Here is a 17667-nt window from a genome sequence, read left to right as displayed (position 1 = left end):
CCTCCTCCCCTCCCCCCTCGTCTCCCCATCCCCCCCTCCCCCTCCCTCTCCCCCTCCTTTTTATGGGGCTTCCTAAAAGTTGATGCTGGTAAACCATGAAAGGAAGAGACTTTTAAGATCTTCCATAGGGTTACCTGAGCAGGTTTTATTAAGATTTCATTTTTTATTTGAAATGTATATTAAATACCTATTGATGGTAAATCACATGTTTTTTTTATGCTACAATATTTGTCCATTTTCAGACATTAACATATTTTATTCTCCAGGGCTCTGATCATCACTTTTGTCCTAATCCTAACAAGGATGATTTAGATGAGATTAGATTCATTAGGATCGCCATTAGCAACACACCAGAGAGAGAGCTAGTCTTCCTGGGTCCCAAACATCAAATATAGACAACAGACAATCACTTGTTTGACCTTATGTCAAACTCAAATAGAAATAGACTAATAAAAAAGTTTAAAGAAGATATGAAGGCTACAAAAAGAAATGACAACATTAAAAATGTATATACATTATGGACCACATGATTTTTTTGCAGACTTTTTAAAGTTGTATTTGCTATTTTTGCTAGAACGTATGTTTTTTTGGTAGTTCATTCCATAATGAAATAGTTGTGTAAATGATGGTATTTTTCAGTAGATTGGACCTCGGTCTGGGTAAAGCTAGCTGTCCTTTACTTGCTCCTCTAGTGCTATGACCGTGTCTGTCAGACACACTGACTAGACCTTCAGCAAAGAAGGCGGGTCTTTTGCAGTTTAAGACTGACCTTAGGAACAACAAGAGGTTAAGAGAGATTGTTTGTTTTACTGTGAGCCATGAAAGGCTAGTATGCATTACTTCAGTGTTAGTGTGAATAGAGCAGCTCGCTGCCAAAGGAACCTGATTTAAAGCAGATTTTATATTTCATTCATAATAACCAGGAGGTCTGTGTTGTAAATGACTTTAAACTGAGTATTGATTCCTGGTGTTCTGTTGGGAACCAAACGGCCGCAGAACATGTTCAGTTATTAAAGATACGTGCACACCTGTTTATGATTAGTAAAGTCTGCAGCTTCTATTGTTTCTGTCCTTGTGTTTATTGTGTACATGTAAGGGACTATTTTTCTGTTGCATTTGTTAATGAAGCATAATTTTAATAAACAACTCAGTGGATCCAACTGAATGTTCTCGTGTGTTCAGCCCATCATCATTCTCCTTTTATTACTAAATAATGTTACATAAGTGCCTTAAGAATAATAAGAATATAATAATAATGTTGTTCTGATATTATTCTGGGACCTCCTCCCTGGGTTTTGGTTGGGGGGGGGGGGGGGGGGGGGGGGGGCGGTGCCTCAGTGTCTCTGTGTCCGTTGAAGAAAGAAACCACAGACAGACGGCCGGACACACGGATTGGGATCACTTCCGAGTGGTCGCAGTGATCCCAATCCCAGTGTGTGCAGTGTATCATGCGTTGCTATGGTGCATCAGGTGCATGCTGGGAGGTGTAGTTCTTAGTGTTTCTCAGGTGCGTGCTGGGAGGCGTAGTTCTTCCTGTCTCTCAGGTGCATGCTGGGAGGTGTAGTTCTTACTGTCTCTCAGGTGCATGCTGGGAGGTGTAGTTCTTACTGTCTCTCAGGTGCATGCTGGGAGGTGTAGTTCTTAGTGTCTCTCAGGTGCATGCTGGGAGGTGTAGTTCTTCCTGTCTCTCAGGTGCATGATGGGAGGTGTAGTTCTTCGTGTCTCTCAGGTGCATGCTGGGAGGTGTAGTTCTTAGTGTCTCTCAGGTGCATGCTGGGAGGTGTAGTTCTTAGTGTCTCTCAGGTGCATGCTGGGAGGTGGCAGTGAGTTGAAGTAGGGGTGCTGTAGCCCCCCCAGGGCGGAGACCCGGTCGCGGGGGGGGGGGGGGGGGACGAGGTAATAACGACCCCCACAACCAAACCAGGAGAGGATAATGTTACAACCAAGGCAAATAAAATATTAACCGTAGACTCTGATGTACCTACGACTACAAATCAGTCAATCCTTTCTGAAGTAATGAACAAAATCAGAAACAGTAATTTTTCAACAATGAGAACACTCAGACAGATCAAACATGAGCCCATTAAAACAGTCGTTGTGGTAAAACCACAACTACTGCTGTAGCGGCCGTACAAGACGGCAAAGTCAAACAATCGGTCTGAACGGGTTGAACACAAACAGATCCCAGCAGAAGACTGTCAGACGTGCGCTAGAAGTGGTCGGGACGCGTTCTGGGTAACAAACACTAGATAACGTTGGGATCTCTGTACTGAAGGAACAACGCAGCGGCTGCTGGAGCAGGAAGGAAGCCCAACGCCAGCAGCAAACTAAATGACTGTTGGGTTGTGGCGGCGTGTTCAGCCCAGTGTCTGCTCCCCACAGGGCCCCGTGACTACAGCACATATCTCCGTAGAAGTAACGGTGACCACGCCACGCCCTGTTGTCTGAGGTCACGTCGGGGGACGGACACAACGCCGTCCAATGAGGTCGCTGAATTATCAGCCCCTAAAGAGACTCGGCTCCGTGTGGAACGGGGAGGACAACGTTTCCACAACAGTGAAGAAGGTACAGAGGCGGACGGCGTTGGGCGGGTGGAGGAGGAGTTATGCAACGTCATTTGGAACATCACCACAGACTGTATTGACGGGACGGGAACATGGCTCAGCGCCAGCCATAAAAGGTAGTGTGATGGAAAAATCGACGTATCCGAATTGTTGTTTGATGAGTTTGTCTGTTCTTGTGTAACTTGTAGTGTCCTCAGTTTCAACCCTGATTGTCCCGCCCATTTCCTCCCAGCTGTCTATTGATCCTTGTGCTTTGGGTGAGAACGTCACAAAGACAGGCATCTGGAATTTGCATTTGTTTGTCGTGAACCCCGACCGTTGTATTCCTAGGTGTTGGGACAGAAGGGTCGTAGAGAGAAGAATCTGTCCTTTGGTCTTCTCCTCTCTTCTTTGATGAACCTTTTGTGTGGGGAGGGTCTGAAACTGTATAAGAAACCATGTCAACCTGTATTCAGGACTCACTCTGCTAGAGAGGAGTCTAATGTATGCATGCATTAAAACCTAGGACCTTTTGCTTTCCAATGTATTGTGTGCTTTACTGCAGTGGGAATCTCACCTGGCCCAGACGCAATCTCTGTTAAAGGGGAATGGCCTCGACAGTAGTCAGCTTAAAGAGGGTCATGTGTTTAATGTGCTACTCGCATATAATGAGTGTTTATTCCAGAGCCAGGATGAAGTGGTGGCAGATCAGTCAAAGTCCTTCTAGGCAAGTCCTCTCACTCGCGGCCATCTTGGCCACGCCTTTCGGGCAGCTATTTGGTCTTAACAAGACCAGGGCCCTGTCTAATGAATAGGGAGAGAGCTGGATCTCCATTTTCCGAGATCTAAGGGTCATAAAAAACACGTGTTTGAAATCACGATGAAAAACAGACTAAAGTCGCTGAAAGGGTTTGGTGGTTTTGTATTAAATTAACGTTTTAAAAGCCCTTTTTCTTACAGGTAATCTTGGACTGCGCATGCGCAATGCTTCACGACACAGTTTTCATTGACGGCATAACGACACCGGCACTGCACTGACAGCAAGTCAGCTTTAAAAGTTAGCTTTTGCTGCCGAGCCAACAAGATAACAGGTAGTCCAAGTTTTCCAGTCGATGCTGCTTGTGCCGCTTCCAGCTGCTGGTTCTTCCCTCCTGATTGAAAATAATAAGTGTCGCAAAAAGCGTGACCGCGTAGGACCTGCAAAACGATTGGAGCGACGGCACCGGAAGAGGCGGGACACGTGCAAACAACGGCCGTCTTGGCGTTACGGAGTCTCCCCGTGCATTTCAATGGGTGATTTCTTCAGCGGTGCGTCTCCTCCTTCTATAGCGTCTCTGGATCAGTTGTGGTCGTGTGGTGACGAGACTCTCAGATCCACACTCCCTACAGTTTGGAAAGGGAGGCGGTGCGAGGCTGCCAGCAGTGACCCACGTTGTGCTGATCCCTCCCATAAAGGAGGACGACACCAGCTTAGGAGACGCTGACAAAGGTAGGAGGGAAAGAGCGGCCCGGAGCCAGAGATACAAACGGAGCGGACCACCCAGGGGAGCAGCCCGTAAACACAAGGCTAGGAACCAGGGAGCAGGAGGGGGTGAAGCTCTCTCCCCAATGATCGGGCTGGTAAAGAACGCAGACTGGATGAACTGCGTTTATTATAATCAACAGAGGTTCATTGATTACACGGACGACGCTTTATCTGCGCTAGGGGAGCAGCTGCGCGCCACAAGACAAATGACTTTGGCAAAACAGGCAAGCCCTGTGATTGGTTACTGGCGGAACAAGGAGGAGTCTGTGCTCTTATAGTATATGCTGGGCGCTGCTCTGTGGCTGCCCTGTGGCGTCTCACGTTGGCATTTCGTAGTTTTCGTAGTTTTTGTGTGTCTGTTTGAGTGGATATATACGTTTTTATGCTTTGTGCGTTCCGGAACTAAACAGCAACTATGGATCCTGCACTATGGTGGACGATCTGGTTGTTTTGGGGACTTTTAAACATTTATTTCATTCATGGATACAACGACAACGCTGCTGGCGGCGCTGCCCGTGAAATCCACTACAGCAGAGAGACTCTCTTGCTGTTGCGCAATCACGCACCTGTGGCCTCTTCAGCTGTCACTGAATTGATCCCAGAATGCCTTAAAACCACAACAACAGCAGCATCTAATGAAAAAACACGGCGGACGAAGCGCAAACGCGGATGTAAAAGTGGCATCCGTCAACGGCTGAAAAAGCTGAAAAATAAACTTCCCCTGCCTGTCACACTGCTGATCAACGCGCAGTCCCTGAGAGCGAAGACAGATGAGATGGCCGCCAACGTTCGTTACGTCCACGAGTATCGGAGTGCCTGTGTCTTAGCGGTCACTGAGACATGGTTTGACACAGTGTGCGAAATACCCTTCAATATTCGGGGGGGTCCCCATCTCCTGATTGTTGCGCAATATCGATCTAAATTATTCTTATGCAGTAGGCCTATAGCAGTGGTTCTCAAACGCGAGCGTTCTCTAGTGGTACGAACGCGGAGTATGAACGATTTTTTTTTTTTTTTTTTTAAGTTGAAGCAGAGCTGGGTTCACCGTGTGACACACGCTTTTGCCTGCTTACACACACGCCACACATCCAACAACAATAACAATCCTGATCGCTCCCCCCCCCCCCCCCCCCCTCAAAAATCCCGATCGCATTGTTGACGGTTCATTTATTAGCCTACATAAATGAACTGGCTACAACAATGAAACAATAAATTATTTACAATGCTCCGAATGAGCACATGTGTGATGGCCGTGCAGTGTTTCCCACACATAGGCCAATGTGTGGCGCTGCCCCACAGATTGAACAACGAGCGCCACAAATTGATTCCGCTTTTCTTATTTATTTTTACTTGAACGCGTTTTTTAAATGTAACTCCGCCAGCCCGTAATCGCGCCCCCGTAATGCTGCCAGTCCGACATGTTCCCATTCCGACAGTCCTGTGCGCGTATGCAAATTAGCCATGTGCGCCAAACAGAAGAAGGGCCCTATCTTGCGCCCGGCGCAATTGACTTTCTACACCGACGCATGTGTCGTTGCTAGTTTGCACCCGGCGCAAAGCTGATTTTCCCCTTTACATCGTCTGTGAATCCGAAGTGTGCCAGTGATAAACTTTGATTTTGCTTTCGCTTGTTAGCCATTGTTATTGACGGCCTACGTCATTGCTCTGGGCTCTCGCACATGGCTAATTTGCATACGCGCAGGCGCAGGACTGGTTCAGCTTAATGTTAAACAAATTATTATTAACATTTTTGAATTATAAATACTTGACATGGTGATCTCTTAAACACATCATTAGTGACAATAAAATTATTATATAATTTCTTTTATTTATTTTTTTTACAAGATTGAGACCCCCCCCAGGTTTTGCTTTTGAGTCTTTCAGGGGGTCTCAAGGGGTTAATCGGGGGGGTCCGACCCCCCCAAACCCCCCCGTATTTCGCACTATGGTTTGACAGTAACACAGTATCCAGTGCAGTGGAGCCTGCAGGTTTCTCGGCATTCCGGGCCGACCGAGACCCGAACGTCACCGAGAAGGCACGAGGGGGCGGAGTCTGCCTCCTCGTTAAAGATGAATGGTGTCGGGTTGTCAAGGTGAGAGAGAAACTGTGCACCCCTGATATAGAACTGCTTTGTCTTTCACTCCGACCCTATTATTTGCCAAGAGAGTTTCCTCAGATCTTTTTTACCCTGGTGTACATACACCCGAAGGCTGATTTTAATAAAGCCACTGGAATTATTTTTAATATTTCCCAAAAACTTGAGGCACTCTCCCCCGATGCGCCCAAGTTTATCCTTGGAGACTTTAATAACTGCCCTGTCAAAAAGTCTCTGCGCACTTATTACCAATATGTTGACTGTCACACCAGAAAGAAAAAGACTCTGGATTTATGTTTTGGAACTGTTAAGGACGCATACACTGCAACTCCACTTCCTCCACTTGGAACATCAGACCATAATGTGGTCTATCTCCGCCCTGCCTACCGAAGGCTGCTTGAGAGGGAGAAGCCCCAGGTCAAGACTGTTAAAGTGTGGGACAATGAAAGCACCATGGCACTGCAGGGCTGTTTTGATTGTACTTCATGGGAAGTCTTTGACACAACCGACATTAATGAGCAGGTTGAGGCAGTGTCTGGCTATATTAATTTTTGTGTGGACTCTGTGTTGCCCAATAGGACATTCAAAGTTTATTCAAATGATAAGCCATGGTTTACCAGCAAATTAAAGAAGCTTATTATTCAGAAAAGGAAAGCCTATAGAAACCAAGATGAGCACACAAGAAGGGAACTACAAAGAGAAATTAAGAGACAGGTGTACTTGGACAAACACAACTATAAACTTAAGTTAGAGGCCTCCCTGACCTCCAGTAACTCCAGAGAGGCTTGGCAGGGAGTTAAAAAGATGACAAGTATACCACACAAGGGTAGGGGGAAACCCTCCCTCCCCCTAAATGGGAGTGAGGGAATTGAGATGGCAAACCAGCTAAATGCCTTCTTCTGCCGTTTGGAGAGTCTAGAGCCTGCAGATGAGGTTTTTACTGTTAACCCCCTCCCACCTCCTCCATCAAACATTAAAATTGAGGAATTTCAGGTCCGTCAGCTTTTCAGAGGCTGTAACACGCGGAAAAGCCCAGGTCCTGACAATATTAGTGGTAATGTCTTAAAAAATTGTGCAGACCAATTAGCACCTGTGTTTACAGGCCTTTTTAAGTCCTCCATCACCTCTGAAATTGTCCCCGCTCTTTGGAAAACTGCGGTCATTACTCCAGTGCCAAAGACCTCAAATCCTAGTCAGCCTAGCGACTTTCGTCCTATTGCTCTGACATCACTTATAATGAAGTGCTTTGAGCGTCTTGTAAAGAAATTTATTTTGTCTAACACACAGCATCTCTTAGACCCCCTGCAATTCGCTTATCAAGCATCAAGGCTCATGTTAAGATTTTATTTGCGGATTTCTCATCCGCTTTTAATACAATCAGGCCCAGAACTTTAGCCAATGTATTATCATCGGAATTTGCACTTGAAGCTGGCCTGATTGCCTGGATTGTGGATTTTCTTAGTGGTAGAATCCAGCAGGTCAAAGTAGGAACATCACTCTCTGAAAAAATGATCACTTCCATTGGCTCCCCTCAGGGATGTGTTCTGTCCCCTCTTTTATTTAATTTATATACTAATTCATGTTTTAGCATCTTTCAAAATAGATTCTTTATGAAGTATGCGGATGATACTGCCTTGGTCAGTCTTTTACATGATGAGGAAAAGGAGCATGGCCCAGTACTTGAATATTTTGTTAACTGGTGCGAAAAGTCAAACCTCCTCCTCAATCCATCTAAAACCAAGGAAATGTGTGTTGATTTTAGAAAAGAGGAAGCCCCCAACACAGTAACCTTAATTAATGGAAAGCCAATACAACAAGTCTGTGAGTTTAAATATTTAGGGATTGTGCTTGACAGCAAGCTTAAGTGGGACAAGTGGACAGATCAAATCTGCACCAAGTCTCAACAAAGAATGTTCCACCTAAAGAAACTCCTGTCCTTTAATGTTGAAAGGAGAATGCTTCAAATGTTCTATTGCTCCTTCATTGAAAGCATTCTTTCTTTTTGTATTACCTGCTGGTTTGGCAATGCCACAGAGGCACAGAAAAAGAGGGTTAGAGGAATTATAACCATATCTAGTAAATTGCTGCGCATTACTTTGCCATGTATGGAAGGCATCTACAGAGATAGGATAGAGAAAAAGGCAAGGAATATTATAGGTGACCAAAGGCACCCCCTTGCCCACTCATTTAACCCTCTATATCGCCCCCCTCTGTTTATTAAAAACAGAGCTAAATTTTCTTTTGTGCCCCAGGCCATTAAATCCCTTAATAATAATCGATAGTCACTGTTAGTGTTGGTCAGCTCATAGCCTGCTCAGCTGGTCTGACCAGGTTAAGGCTGTGATAAATATAAAGCTGACTCACTGATGATGAGTGTTAATCTGTGTGAAAGTTGTACTGTGCTGTTTTTATCTGTGTTGTTGTTGTTTTTTTTAGATGAAATGTCAAGTGATCTGCTGCAACTCAATTTCCCTACGGGGACAAATAAATTACTACTACTACTACTACTACTACAAGACAAATGACTTTGGCAAAACAGGCAAGCCCTGTGATTGGTTACTGGCGGAACAAGGAGGAGTCTGTGCTGCACCTTATTAAATAATTAATTATATTATTATTTAATAAGTATAATAATATATAATAATATAATAATTATATAATAATATTTATTTTATTATAATTATATTAATAAAGTTACAGATTAAAAACGTTCCCACACACGCTTTGATTCACAGCCAGTCAACGCCTGCCCTCTGGTGGACAAAACGAGAACTGCACGCAGCATATATTTTGTGGTCAGGAACGAGTTGAACTTCGCTTAATCTCTGAAAAAAAAAATATATAACTACACATTACAGGCCACAATACAAGACGAACACCGCTGTTTTTAAAGTTTTGATTTTTTTCATACAATAAGTTATAAATTAAAAAATATTCCCACACACGCCAATATTCAGTCGGTCAACGCCTGCCCTCTGGTGGACAAAACGAGAACTGCGCGCAGTATATATTTTCTGTGGCCAGGAAGGCGAATTCATACGAGTTGAACTTCGGTTAAGCTCTAAAAAACATGAAACTGTATTAAAACACGTCGTGTGTAGAAAACGGGAGTAGAGCAACGTTAGACTCGTCTGCAAATTAAAACATAAGCTCCAACTCAATACTTGCGTTTAAAGTTGCTGGTCGGACTGTAGACAATGACCCGCCCACGGAGGAGGAAGTCTAGATCCGGATATCCGGTATCGGCTCCACCGGTGGGCGGGATATATCGTCCCCATGGTTACCGTAGCTCCTTATCACGCCACAGGTCACCCAGATCGGTGTTCAAAGAAACGCAATTCATGTAATAAAATAAACCTAACAGCGTCACGCTTGTTGTTAAGATTGTGATTATATTTTAGATTTAATCTATCTATTTTAGATCTATTTTTAGATAACCATCGTCCAGTTTCACTATTAAACAACGATTATAAATGACTAACCTACATTTACACTGACACATTAAAAGGATTCAAAGGAGCAACAGGTCTGTACGTAACAATATGAGGCTAGTGCGCGACCTTCAGGAGCACAGCCGTCCGCTAGAGGACAAAGGGGTCGTTTTATCCCCTGACTCCTACAAGGCGTTTGATACGTCACAACATCAGCTCCTGTTTAAAGTCGTGCATATGTACGGATCTGGACCTCGATTCTGTAACATAACAGAATCATTTTACAACGGCAGCACTAGTTCAGGAGCACCCCCCCCCCCCCCTCGCTTCACCGTCAATAGAGGGCTTCAACAAGGACGCAACGTCTCCCCGTTCCTCTTTGTTTAGGCAGAAGAAATGTTGGCCGTTCTTATTCTAAACTCTGATGTTGTCAAGCTGAATGATTTCGATGAACAGATCATTATGAGCCAACTGGCCGATGACACCACCGTCTTCTTAAAAGGTTTAGAACGAATCCCTAAAGTCCCTAAGTATAAATGTATAGAAAGTACTAAATTAAAACATTTCATCCATTACGTTTACATGTGATACTTTGAAACATCAGAATTTGTTCTTTATTATTTTTGTAATTCAATGCGTGTGTGTGTGTGTGTGTGTGTGTGTGTGTGTGTGTGTGTGTAATGTAAAATGGGAACAGACTGAACAATATATGTTTTATATGAACACTGTCTAATAAAGGTGTAATGTAAAACAGGAACAGACTGAATAATATATGTTTTATATGAACACTGTCTAATAAAGGTGTAATGTAAAACGGGAACAGACTGAATAATATATGTTTTATATGAACACTGTCTAATAAAGGTGTAATGTAAAACGGGAACAGACTGAATAATATATGTTTTATATGAACACTGTCTAATAAAGGTGTAATGTAAAATGGGAACAGACTGAATAATATATGTTTTATATGAACACTGTCTAATAAAGGTGTAATGTAAAACGGGAACAGACTGAATAATATGTTTTATATGAACACTGTCTAATAAAGGTGTAATGTAAAACGGGAACAGACTGAATAATATGTGTTTTATATGAACACTGTCTAATAAAGGTGTAATGTAAAATGGGAACAGACTGAATAATATGTTTTATATGAACACTGTCTAATAAAGGTGTAATGTAAAATGGGAACAGACTGAACAGCGACATCTAGTGGCGAGGAACGGGACCGCACGCAAAGCGGGATTAAAACGGGGAGTTTAAAACGCACACACGTTCTGTTTGTACGAATAAAACGCATGATCATACTTTATGTTGTAATAATCTGAGGTGTATTGATCAACGGAAGACACAGGTGGAGTTAAAGGTGTTGATTTAATGGCTTGTTTTACCACCTCGGTAACACAGGGCGTCCGTCCCCCAAAAGAGTCCCCGACTTTAGTTCCGCAGTCGAGCAGCAAAACTAATGTCTGTCTGTCTAATTATATACTAATTATAAAGAGTATTTACTATAACTTCATAAGACTAATTATAAAGAGTATTTACTATAACTTTATAAGACTAATTATGTAGAGTATTTACTATAACTTTATAAGACTAATTATAAAGAGTATTTACTACAACTTTATAAGACTAATTATGTAGAGTATTTGCTATAACTTTATAAGACTAATTATAAAGAGTAATGAAGCTTTAATAGAAGAGTTCTCAACAGCTTTATTGTTTATTATTTGTTCCTATAACTATATCAGCCTCATTATAACAGGAAATTATGTTACGATGTTACGATGCCTAGCAATTATGTTATGTTAATTACACGTTAGTAGAACCACACACACACACACACACACACACACACACACACACACACACACACACACACACACACACACACACACACACACACACACACACACACACGTGTCCGTGGGGGCGGGGCCAGGAGAGGACGCGTTGTTGAGGAAACTAAACTTAAGCCGTTTCTCAATACCAAGTACGCGGACTACGTTCTCGCGGACTTGGAAGTACGTACTTGGCAAGTCCAGACTTTCAAGTACAGACTTCCGAGAACGCGAGTACGCAATTGGAACAGCAGCGGACTCAATGATGCATTCTGGGATATTTAACAGTCCCAAGTCCACACGAGTCACCTCCGATGCGTCCTCGGTAGAACGGCCTCATCGAGAACGCATCGAGAACACACACGGGTTTTACGACAGTACTCGCGTACTTGGAATTGGAACAGTGCTTGGGCTACCACTGATGACGTTTATCGAGAACGCAAGTACACGAGAACACACGAGAACGCGAATTGAGAAACGGCTTCTCTCTCCCCACGCTCCAAATGAGAAACTGGGAGTTAGAGGAAGACATTTTCTCCTCTTCCGTCTGAGGAGGAGCAGAAGGAGGAGGAGGAGGAGGAGAGGGGTACATTAGATACACTCTGAGGAGGAGGAGGAGAGGGGTACATTAGATCCACTCTGAGGAGGAGGAGGAGAGGGGTACATTAGATCCACTCTGAGGAGGAGGAGGAGGAGGAGAGGGGTACATTAGATACACTCTGAGGAGGAGGAGGAGGAGGAGAGGGGTACATTAGATCCACTCTGAGGAGGAGGAGGAGGAGAGGGGTACATTAGATCCACTCTGAGGAGGAGGAGGAGGAGGAGAGGGGTACATTGGATCCACTCTGAGGAGGAGGAGGAGAGGGGTACATTAGATCCACTCTGAGGAGGAGGAGGAGGAGGAGGAGAGGGGTACATTGGATACACTCTGAGGAGGAGAAGGAGAGGGGTACATTAGATCCACTCTGAGGAGGAGGAGGAGGAGAGGGGTACATTAGATCCACTCTGAGGAGGAGGAGGAGAGGGGTACATTAGATCCACTCTGAGGAGGAGGAGAGGGGTACATTAGATACACTCTGAGGAGGAGGAGGAGGAGAGGGGTACATTAGATACACTCTGAGGAGGAGGAGGAGGAGGAGAGGGGTACATTAGATACACTCTGAGGAGGAGGGGGAGGTTAGGTTACAGGGGAGGGGGAGGTTAGGGTATGGGGGAGGGGGAGGTTAGGGTATAGGGGAGGATGGAGGTGAGGGTATAGAGGAGGGGGAGGTTAGGGTATGGGGGAGGGGGAGGTTAGGGTATAGGGGAGGGGGAGGTTAGGGTATGGGGGAGGGTATAGGGTTGAGGGGAGGTCAAGGTTATGGTTAGGGTCAGGGTTAGGGGAGGGGGGAGGTTAGGAGAAGAGGAGGATAGGGGAGGGGGAGGTGGGAGGGGAGGGGGAGGATAGGGAATAGGGGAGGTTAGGGAGGAGGTGAGGGTAGAGGGGGGAGGTAAGGGGGGAGGATGGAGGTGAGGGTATAGGGGAGGGGGAGGATAGGGGAGGGGGGAGGTGAGGGTATAGAGGAGGGGGGAGGTTACCTTACCTTATTAGGGTAACAGGCGTGTGTATAATAAAAATGACCACAAGCCACACAGCCAGGTCGTTTTAAATGATTTTATATCATAAAACATCAGTATACATTTCAACAACTGTGCGCACAGAGAAACAATTCTGGGATGTGAATCAAAAAAAACAACGGTTCATCGTGAGACCATCTGACCCTAACTCTGTCCCTAACACTGAACCATGAGGAACCCTTGAGAAACAAGGAACCCTTGACAACCCGTGACTCTCGTCACGTCCTGCGAGGTGGAGCAGTCCCATCGTAGTCCTCGTCTCGCTCCTGGTGGGTCGTCAGCTTCATCTGTTCACAACACAAACACACATTAAAAGAGTGATGTTACGTCACCAGGTGTGAGTGTGACCAGCTGTTACGTTTTAGTTGTGTTTTAGTGTCCACCTTGATGTACGCTGGATAAACTACAGTAGTAGCAGCTGATGTGACCGTAATTACCTCAAATCACAGCTTTGGCTAAAATTCACAGAATGAAAAATCTGAAGGAAAAACTAATTAACACGCTCTACGATCGTTAATTTAAAAAGATTGAATAATTAAAAAGAACCTCCAGGTGTCAAGTGTTTGGTGATGGTTACCCTCCGGTCCCCAGCCTCCGGTCCAGCCTGGTGCCCCATTCCTGGTCCAGGGGGATCTGGATACCCTCTGGTCCACAGCCTCCGGTCCAGCCTGGTGCCCCATTCCTGGTCCAGGGGGATCTAGTTACCCTACATTATAATTTAGAGCGAGAAAAGCACTATACACATCCAATGTAGTATTATTATTATATATCACCCTGGTGCCCCATACCTGGTCCAGCGGGATCTGGTCTCCAGCCTCTGGTCTCCTATGCCTGGTCTTGGGGATCTGGTCACCTGCTGGTCCTCTGCCTCTGGTCCAGGAGATCCTGTGAAGTCAGACAGCATCTTTATAGACACGTGCACATAGCGGTCTTGAATCTAACTACCAACCCTCCCCGCAGAAGCCCCTTACCTTGAGCTGGAACGACGATGGAGATCTTGGGGTGCTTTGGTCGTCTCGTTGCAAAATACAGCCAACAGACTTACCTTGAGCAGATCTAGTAGTTTGTTGCTGTTGGTTCATGTACAAATAATTGACTATACATTTCATATCCCCCCCATTAAGCAAATAAATCCCACCCATAAACAAGGCTGACAACAGTACAAAATAACAAACTGTTCATGCCTTTTGTCTACTTCCTTACTACTCTCTAAAACATTGCATGCACATCGCATGAGCGTTGCCTTACTGATCAGGGTGTGATCTGAGTGACCAGAGATGCATGCTGGGATACTGTGCCATCTGACGCCTGCAGTTCTGTAGACGTTCCCCCTCAGGAGAAACCCAAGTTTTCAAAAGGCTGTCGTGACATCAGTTACATGACCTGGAACGTCCGTCAAGACCGTGACAGGGACTCCCCGAGGAGAAACGCCAAAGGGTAGGCTGTGAGGCTCCCCCTCTCGGCGACTAGAATACAACCCAGCTCTTACAGGAGAGAATCATGGAGCACATTTCAACGTTCCTCTTCATAGACCTTGAAGCCCCAGTGAGGCTTTCTTCACCTCCTCTTCTGACGAAGAGCACAACTGCAGCTCGACAGGGACGCTAGTTGGGATGTTTCCAAGATGGTTTCTGATTCAAGGGGGACCCGTCTCCCAGGTCCAACTAGCCTCGTCGTTACAATTCAGCCCGAGAAAGACTTGGATCTCAGGGCAGGAGTACAGGAGAACCAGAGGGCTAGCAGTCCATCATGTTGAGGTTAGGTAGGGAAGCCACGTCGCAGACTGGTTCATCTTCCATCTTCAGTCAGTTGGTTGGTTTCTCATCCGATTCTGTCCATTCGGAATGCCGTTAGTCCATCATCCATTGTACCAAGTAGCCATTGTCGCTTCCCATTGTTTGCATGATTCAGTCACACTGCAGTCCAAGCTGCATCACACTCAAGTCATCCTGTCCAGTGTGTAGAAGGGTCGAATTGAGATCCAGATGCTAGATCGCTCCAGGCTCTTGCTGTATTGAACACCCACTTTGTTATCCTCTTTGATTTAGGCCACAGACTTGAGTCATCCAGAAACGTCCGACCAAAAGACACTCCAGGGTGTTTCAGGAAGAGTAGCGTCCTCCTATAGCTGAAAATTAAAATGTTCAGGTAATACAAGCCAAGTAGAAGTAGAAAGATTTCCCCTCACACATGTACTGCCCAGTACCAGGTTAAAGATTGCTCCTCTCACACTTAGTGCCCCATGCCAGGGCAACGATTGCCCCTCTCACACTTAGTGCCCCATGCACCGTTAAAGATTGCCCCTCTCACACATAGTGCCCCATGCCAGGGCAACGATTGCCCCTCTCACACATAGTGCCCCATGCCAGGGCAAGGATTGCCCCTCTCACACATAGTGCCCCTCTCACACTTAGTGCCCCATGCCAGGTTAACAATTGCCCCTCACATGACGTAGTGCACCATGCCATGCAAAGATTGCCCTTCACACACTTAGTACCCCATGGCATTGGGGTAAAAAAGATTGGACAGTACCAGGTTAAAGATCACACCTCTTTATTTTCAGTTATCAGATTGTGTATATACACAAACGATGACAATACGCAAAGGAATACAAAGCCAAACGAGAGAAGAGAGACCAGTGGAGGGTTTGTAGGTCTTTGAGAGAGGAGAGACCAGTGGAGGGTTTGATGGAGAGACCAGAGCTGGGTATATAGGCCTTTGTGAGAGGAGAGACCAGTGGAGGGTTTGTAGGTCTTTGAGAGAAGAGAGACCAGTTGTGGGTTTGACGGAGAGGCCAGCTGTGGGTTTGTAGGTCCTTGAGAGAAGAGAGACCAGTGGAGGGTTTGTAGGTCTTTGAGAGGAGAGACCAGCGGTGGGAGAGCTGGTGGGTCAGACCAGTGGTGGGGGGGCTGGTGGGTCAGACCAGTGGTGGGGGGGCTGGTGGGTCAGACCAGTGGTGGGGGGGCTGGTGGGTCAGACCAGTGGTGGGGGGGGCTGGTGGGTCAGACCAGTAGTGGGGGGGGGCTGGTGGGTCAGACCAGTAGTGGGGGGGGGCTGGTGGGTCAGACCAGTGGTGGGGGGGCTGGTGGGTCAGACCAGTGGTGGGGGGGCTGGTGGGTCAGACCAGTGGTGGGGGGGCTGGTGGGTCAGACCAGTGGTGGGGGGGCTGGTGGGTCAGACCAGTGGTGGGGGGGCTGGTGGGTCAGACCAGTGGTGGGGGGGCTGGGGCTTGGGCTTCAAGGCGTACGGAGGGAAACGTTGGAACGTGCTCCGTGGTTCTCAGGTGCAGGAACCAGGTTGGGTTCTAGTTGCTGAGAGGGACAGCCCTCACATCTCGCCCCCCGGTGTGTCTCCTTGAGGAGTCCCTGTCTCCATCCTGAAGGACGTTCCAGTTCATGTAACTGACGTGACGACGGCCTCTTAAACACTTGGGTTCCCCTGAGGGGGAACGTCTACAGAACTGAAGGCCTCAAACAGCGCAGAACCCTAGCATGCATCTCTGGTCAGTCAGACCACACCCTTATCAGTAGGACAACACACACGGGATGTGATGCAATGTTGAGGAATGTAGTAGGAAAGTGGACAGAAAAAGTATCTTCTAGGGGCGAATGAGAGGCATGAGAACGGGGAAGAGAGAGAGAGAGAGAGAGAGAGAGAGAGAGAGAGAGAGAGAGAGAGAGAGAGAGAGAGAGGGCAGAGACTACGAGGGGCGGGGCAGGGCCTACGAGGGGCGGGGCAGGGCCTACGAGGGGAGGGGCCTACGAGGGGCGGGGCCTGAGAACCGGTTCAAACTAAACGCTGTCAGCATTAAAGCATTAAAAGAAAATGTGACTTACAGTTGGCAGTTTCTTCTTCTTCATGGTTCGATCGTTATACTCACAGAATCAGTTTCTTCTTCTTGAGCTGTGAAGGAGAGCAACGAGATTAGTTTTACAGCTAGCGCTCTGTGTGTGTGTGTGTGTTTCAATTAGTGATTAATCCAATCAAAATAAGTTATTAAAATAAGTTATTTTTTCCCATTTAACTACGACAGTAACCGAATGCGGGGTTCGTTATTATTTGAAATTAATTCTGTGTGTGTATAAAGACGTCCCCTTCACTGATTAATATCATTATGTTGGTAGATACTGCAGTAATCATTGTGGATTCAAAGGCGTGAAAAGGCAAGAAAAACGTTTTTTTCTTGCCTCCACCACCAGCCTCTGTGTTTGATTGATTGATTGGTTAATTGGTTAATTGGTTAATTGTTTGTCTTCATGGGTTCGCAAACCTCGTTTTAACTAAGGGTACACTAAAATATAAATAAATCATGAATCAAAATAAAAGGTAAAAAGAACAGTAAAAGTAAAAGAATACAAAAATATTGTGTGTCCATTTCTGACTAAACATCACGTTGTGCATAGTTGTCAATAACAATGTCTGAAGCTGTGTGTGTGTGTGTGTGTGTGTGTGTGTTGCTATCCAGACCGTTTTAAACAACACATCAAACATGGTTTCACTGAACCCACCGTAACACATCATCTTAAACGTGTCCTCTAACAATCAAACAGACTCACGGCGTTGCCTCTCTGGTGCTTCCCGGTGGACGCTGACTGAGTGCATTCAGACGGC

Source organism: Micromesistius poutassou (genome assembly GCF_964030765.1).
Source record: "Micromesistius poutassou genome assembly, contig: SCAFFOLD_2314, whole genome shotgun sequence".
NCBI classification, from domain to species: domain Eukaryota; kingdom Metazoa; phylum Chordata; class Actinopteri; order Gadiformes; family Gadidae; genus Micromesistius; species Micromesistius poutassou.
The sequence above is the reverse complement of the archived record's forward strand: the minus strand, read 5'-3'. Positions refer to the sequence as shown.